The sequence below is a fragment of the Balaenoptera acutorostrata genome, chromosome 11 (genome assembly GCF_949987535.1).
Source record: "Balaenoptera acutorostrata chromosome 11, mBalAcu1.1, whole genome shotgun sequence".
NCBI classification, from domain to species: domain Eukaryota; kingdom Metazoa; phylum Chordata; class Mammalia; order Artiodactyla; family Balaenopteridae; genus Balaenoptera; species Balaenoptera acutorostrata.
The window spans coordinates 84,465,912-84,472,569 of record NC_080074.1 but is presented as its reverse complement, the minus strand read 5'-3'; the positions used below and the strand labels follow the sequence as shown (position 1 = coordinate 84,472,569).

General features: G+C 43.5%; 1 pseudogene; it reads left to right on the top strand.

Annotated features, from left to right (window-relative positions):
• Positions 1-322: 322 nt before the first annotated feature.
• Positions 323-1,279, top strand: LOC103018918 (heterogeneous nuclear ribonucleoprotein A1-like; annotated as a pseudogene).
• The last annotated feature ends 5,379 nt before the right edge of the window (positions 1,280-6,658 follow it).

The following is a 6,658-nucleotide window of genomic DNA, read 5'->3' as shown; positions in this document are numbered from 1 at the left end:
GCCACAACTACTGAGCCCATGCACCACAACTACTGAAGCAACTACTGAAACCCGCCCGCCTAGAACCTGTGCTCCGCAACAAGAGAAGCCACCACAATGAGGAGCCTGCACACCGCAACAAAGAGTAGCCCGCGCTCACCGCAACTAGAGAAAGCCCGCACAGCAACGAAGACCCAGGGCAGACAAAAAATAAATTAATTAATTAATTAATTTAATTAAATTAAAAAAAATAAAATAAAAGTCAAGGTCTAGTCTTTCTGCCCGTGGACACCGCCAAGTAAGCATTGTTAAAGTATCCCCCCACCCCGCCATGACTGAGGTCATGTCTAAGTCAAAGTCTCCCAAAGAGCCTGAACAGCTGTGGAAGCTCTTCATCGGAGGTTTGAGCTTTGAAAGAGAGTCTGAGGAGCTATTCTGAGCAATGAGGAACGCTCACAGACTGTGTGGTAATGAGGAATCCAGACACCAAGTGCTCCAGAGGCTTCAGGTTCGTCATGTATGCTACTGTGGAGGAAGTGGATGCGGCCATGAAGGCAAGGCCACACAGGGTGGATGGAAGAGTTGTGGAGCCAAAGAGGACTGTCTCAAGAGAAGATTCTCAAAGACCTGGTGCCCACTTAACTGTGAAAAAGATTTTTGTTTGTGGCATTAAAGAAGACACTGAAGAACATCACCTAAGAGATTGTTTTGAACAGCAGGGGAAAACTGAAGTGATTGAAATCATGACTGACCGAGGCAGTGGCGAAAAAAGAGGCTTTGCTTTCATAACCTTTGATGACCGTGACTCTGCAGAAAAGACTGTCATTCAGAAATACCACCCTGTGAATGGCCTCAACTGTGAAGTAAGGAAAGCCCTATCTAAGCAAGAGATGGCTAGTGCTTCATCCAGCCAAAGAGGTCGAAGTGGTTCTGGAAACTTTGGTGGTGGTTGTGGAGGTGGTTTTGGAGGGAATGACACCTTTGGCCATGGAGGAAACTTCAGTGGCCAAGGTGGCTTTGGTGGCAGCCATGGTGGTTGTGGATATGGTGGCAGTGGGGATGGCTATAATGGATTCGGTAATGATGGAAGCAATTTTGGAGGTGGCAGAAGCTACAGTGATTTTGGCAATTACAACGATCAATCTTCAAATTTTGGACCCATGATGGAGGAGGCTTTGGAGGCAGAAGATCTGGCCCCTATGGTGGCCGAGGCCAATACTTTGCCAAACCATGAAACCAAGGTGGCTATGGCTGTTCCAGCAGCAGCAGCAATAGCCATGGCAGTGGCAGAAGGTTTTAATTACTGCCAGGAAACAAAGCTTAACAGGAGAAGAGAGCCAGAGAAGTGACAGGGAAGCTACAGGTTATAACAGATTTGTGAACTCAGCCAAGGACAGTGGTGGCAGGGCCTAGCTGCTACAGAGAAGATATGTTTTAGACAATACTCATGTGTATGGGCAAAAAAAACTCAAGGACTGTATTTGTGACTGATTGTATAACACGTTATTTCAGTTTCTGTTCTGTGGAAAGTGTAAAGCATTCCAATGAAGGGTTTTAATGTAGTTTTTTGGGTTAGTTTTGTTTTTGTACCCATGCTGTTGATTGCTAAATGCAATAGTCTGATCATGATGCTGAATAAACGTGTCTTTTTAAAAAAGAAAATAAAAGTTAAGTTCTAGAATCAGGCCCATCTGAGTTCAAATTCCAGCTCTGCCACTTAAGAGCTTTTTGGCCTTTGGGAAACTCACTTTATCTCATTAAGCTTCAGTTTTCTCATCTGTAAAAGGAAAGGAGTAATAGTTCCTACCTCATAGAATAGTTATGGGTATTGAGATGATGCAGCAAATGTTGGCTCTCACTAGTTTACTTCCAACAGATGAAAGTTGTCAGAATTCAAATGCTAAATAAAATAGAAGACATCCCTAAGAACATTTGGGGGCTTTCACAATAAAAATTCTGCCATATTGGCAGGAGAATTGACTGGAAAAGGGTATGAGAGTATTGTGGAGGGAGGTGATAAAAATGTTAAATTCTTGTTTTGGGTGGTAGTTAAATGGGTGTATAGCATTATCAAAAACTCACTGAATTGAACACTTAAGATCTGTTCATTTTATCATATAAAAATTATACTTCGGGCTTCCCTGGTGGCGCAGTGGTTGAGAGTCTGCCTGCTAATGCAGGGGACACGGGTTCGAGCCCTGGTCTGGGAAGATCCCAAATGCCACGGAGCAGCTGGGCCCGTGAGCCACAACTGCTGAGCCTGCGCGTCTGGAGCCTGTGCCCCGCAACGGGAGGGGCCGCGATAGTGAAAGGCCCGCGCACCGCGATGAAGAGCGGTCCCCGCACCGCGATGAAGAGTGGCCCCCACTTGCCGTAACCAGAGAAAGCCCTCGCACGAACCGAAGACCCAACACAGCCAAAAACAAATAAATAAATAAATAAAGTAGCTATAAAAAAAAATAAAAAAAAATTATACTTCACTTAAAAGAGAAAGAATAGTTATGAACTCTGCTCTGGATCTAAGATTTTATCTCATCCAACTCTCTATGTGAAGCCTGGAAAGTATCATTGATAACATTTATTTAGAGAAGAGGTGAGGAGGTACTGTTGTCCATAAGTCACTATTTCTGCTCTAAACTACTTGTTCACTAGAAACCGGTAAGGGCAATGGGGAGGCCCTAGTCGTGAGTGTCGTTCATCAGATCCGTGGGAATAGTGAGTCTAGGGCTTATCTTCACTGATCTTACTTAAGACTTCCATCTAGAGCTGACTAGATAAATGGCTAGGGCAGTCACACCCATCCAACGATCCATTTGTACATATCACAAAAGGTTCATTAACTGTGTCTATAGTCTTGCTATAGAGGAGTAAGGCGTGCATACCTGATGAAAGAAAGGGTGACCACATGAGTGGATAGATGGATGAATGAACAAATAAGAATTTACTGAATGGTTGTCATGAATCACCTTGATTATTTAACATGATTTAATTACCACAGAAAGATTGTGAAGTAGAGGCTATTATCTCCACTTTACAAATGGAAAACTCTATGCTTAGAAAGTAAAGCGATTGATGAAGCCTAGCATTCTACAGCCAGATCATAGCAGAGATGGACTCCATAAATCTAATTGTATTCTAAGTAATTTCTGTTTGTTGCATATAATATTTTTTAAGAGCTCCTATGTATTATAAGAGATCATGTATGCATCATTCATTGTTCATCAAGAGGTTTATTCTGTTTCAGATGCCATTCCAGTCTGTGTTTCAGAACTCTGTTAGGGAATTAATCAGTAGAAAGTTATGAGGTAGGATACAGTTTTGAAGTACTAGCCAATGCTTTCTTCTACTATTTTCTCTACTTCTTCATTCTTACCATCTTCCAAACAGCAGATAAGTTACTTGAATTCTATTACCTTCAGGCAGAATAAGTTAACAGAAAGCAGAAAATAATGAGCTTCTTTTGGATTTTCAGTCTCCAAAATACAGGTCCCAAGGGGAATGGCAAACGTGCAGGGCATAAATAAGATGTAGAAATCTACTCGGTAATTTAGAGGAAAGGCTGCCTCACAAATATTTCCCGGGGCAGGAAGAAGTCATAACACAGATGCTAATATGGCCCTGGGATGGGCCTGCCCCCTCCCCTTCTCCCTCACCCATTCAAGTGTCAGGTGGGAAGGAGGCATTACCAAAGCCCCAGACAGGTTTGTGGATTCCCAGATCAAAGGGAAAGAGCAAGAATAACCTAGCAGAAAAATAACTGTGAGGTGTGCCCAGCAGATAGATACTGAGGGTATGGTCCCTGTGGGAGCTGGAGTGGCAGGAGGTCTTTTACGTTCCTGGTGTTGGCCATCGCAGTGATGCCAGAATGGACAAATGGTGACCAGAGGTCAGATTCAACCTTGTACTCCCACCCGCAACCTCTTGTCACTTGAACATCCTCCAGATATTCAATGCAGCTCTGGGAAGTGTGGGAGGAAATCCTTGAATTCACAGAGATTAATGTCTGCTGCATTGGAAGAATGCTCAAAACAGAAATTAGGTTATAGAAAAACAGACTTCTGGGGACTTCCCCAGTGGTCCAGTGGTTAAGACTCCATGCTTCCCCAGTGGCCCAGTGGTTAAGACTCCATGATTCCACTGCAGGTGTAGGTTCGATCTCTGTTCTAGGAACTAAGATCCCACATGCCACAAGATGCGGCCAAGAAAGAAAGAAAGAAAAAAAGACTTCTGTACTCCCTTCCATAGCTCAGCTGGTAGAGCAGTGGCCTGTAGAAAAACAGACTTCTTGCATGGTTCAGTTTGCTGACTGGCATTCATTTTGCTGCGGTTGTATCTGTATTAGATAGTCATACTTCAGATAGAGTGGAGAAGGGAACAGTACTTGAAACTTACAAACAGAAATCTAGGGGAAAAAAAATTCATTAAAGACAAATCGTCCCTTTCAACTTGACCCCTGCATTTAACACTACCATATTCAGAGGACTTCCCTGGTGGCGCAGTGGTTAAGAATCCGCCTGCCAATTCAGGGGACATGGGTTCGATCCCTGGTTGGGGAAGATCCCACATGCCGCAGAGCAACTAAGCCCCTGTGCCACAACTACTGAAGCCTGTGTGCCTAGAGCCCATGCTCCGAAACAAGAGAAGCCACCACAATGAGAAGCCCGCGCACCACAACCAGGAGTAGCCCCTGCTCGCCGCAACTAGAGAAAGCCCACGCGCAGCAACAAAGAGCCAACACAGACAAAAATTTTAAGAAAATAAGAATAAATGTTATCATATTCACTGAGGTCATCCTATTTTGTGTGTATAGCCCCATGTTTATCTTTGCTTGAAAATTCCTGGACCTTATTCCTCATGAGTTACATGACCTTCTGCTTACTCCCCTCGGAGTCTCTAATTATGTTAAACTTTTGTCCTGGGACTTGTTTATTTTGAAGCAGAAGCTGTTAAGATGGGAGTCATTTATTGGTGCAAAAAATACTCCTGTCCAACATGAACTAGAATATTCTTTTCATGATTCTTTTTTGTGTGCTCTACACTCCATAGCAGCTCCTTATTCTTACTTCTGTAGTAATATCTAGTCTCCCATATGTCACCTGTCAGGGATGAGCCAGGGACGACCATCCAGATAAGGCAAAAACAAACTGCGTGAGGGGTGGGACCACCAAGCCAATTTCCTTGAAAAAATGTTGCCATTTGAACCTCTGGAGACTCAGTGGCCCAACCCGACAGCTGGGTGGGTGGGAAGGTGGTAGAAGGTAGTGGAAGTAAAGAAACCAATTACAACTCTATTTCAGCGGTCCAGGAAATAGTTAATGGTGTTTTGGACTAAGATGTAATGTTGAGACATACTTGATTTAGGAATATACTATATTTTGAAAGTAGAACCAACAGGATTTGGATGTAGGGTATGAGGTAAAGAAAAGGGTCAGGTCTGATGCCCATGCAGGCCACACTTACCTGGAATTTCACATGAATGGATAAAATGTGCCTGAAGGTGAGTTTAAAAACTGAAACTCGCTAACTAGAAGCCAAAGAGGAAAAAGAAAAAGGAAACTTGAATGAAATTTTTTTTTTAACTTAGTGAAAAGTGAACTTTTCATGCACTCAACAACAACAAAAACCTCCAACTAATCAACTAATCAAGTGACTTAAACTACCATTAAAGATCCACGTAAAGGGCTTCCCTGGTGGCGCAGTGGTTGAGAATCTGCCTGCTAATGCAGGGGACACGGGTTCGAGCCCTGGTCTGGGAAGATCCCACATGCCACGGAGCAGCTGGGCCCGTGAGCCACAATTGCTGAGCCTGCGCGTCTGGAGCCTGTGCCCCGCGACGGGAGGGGCCGCGATAGAGAAAGGCCCGCGCACCGCGATGAAGAGCGGTCCCCACACCGCGATGAAGAGTGGCCCCCGCTTGCCGCAACTGGAGAAAGCCCTCGCACGAACCGAAGACCCAACACAGCCAAAAATAGATAAATAAATAAATAAATAAATAAATAAATAAATAAATAAATAAAAAAGAAAAGAAAATCCTTTAAAAAAAAAAAAAAAAAGATCCACGTAAAGCATGAAGTTGCATCTGATTTAAAAGGTATTGGGTTGGCCAAAAAAGTTTGCTCAGGTTTTTCGTAACATCTTCCGAAAAACCCAAGTGAACTTTTTGGCCAACCCAATATATGCAAAACCGAAGTTCCCAAGTTAGTACTGAAAGCCAGCTGGTTTTCCTGCTCCATAAAGAGAGTTCAAAATGCACTCACCTCTCTTTGAGACCACCTAGAGGGGTGGGATAGGGAGGTTGGGAGGGAGGCGCAAGAGGGAGGAGATATGGGGATATATGTATATGTATAGCTGATTCACTTTGTTATAAAGCAGAAACTAACACACCATTGTAAAGCAATTATACTCCAATAAAGATGTTTTAAAAAAAAAAATGCAGTCGCCTGATTATAGTCATCTAGGCCCCCTGGTGGTAAATAGAAAAAGTACCTCTGGGTAAATGTATGCTCAGTGGTCTGTGCTAATTTTGCCCTGAGCAAATGTGAGGTAAGCCAACTTATCTTTTTTATGTTATATCCCTCCTTTCTCTTGATGCCTAACTCACTTCCACCAAGACTATCACCAGCATCCAGGGCTCCCATGCAGCACCCCATCTAAAGTCTATATCCTAAGAAATAACATT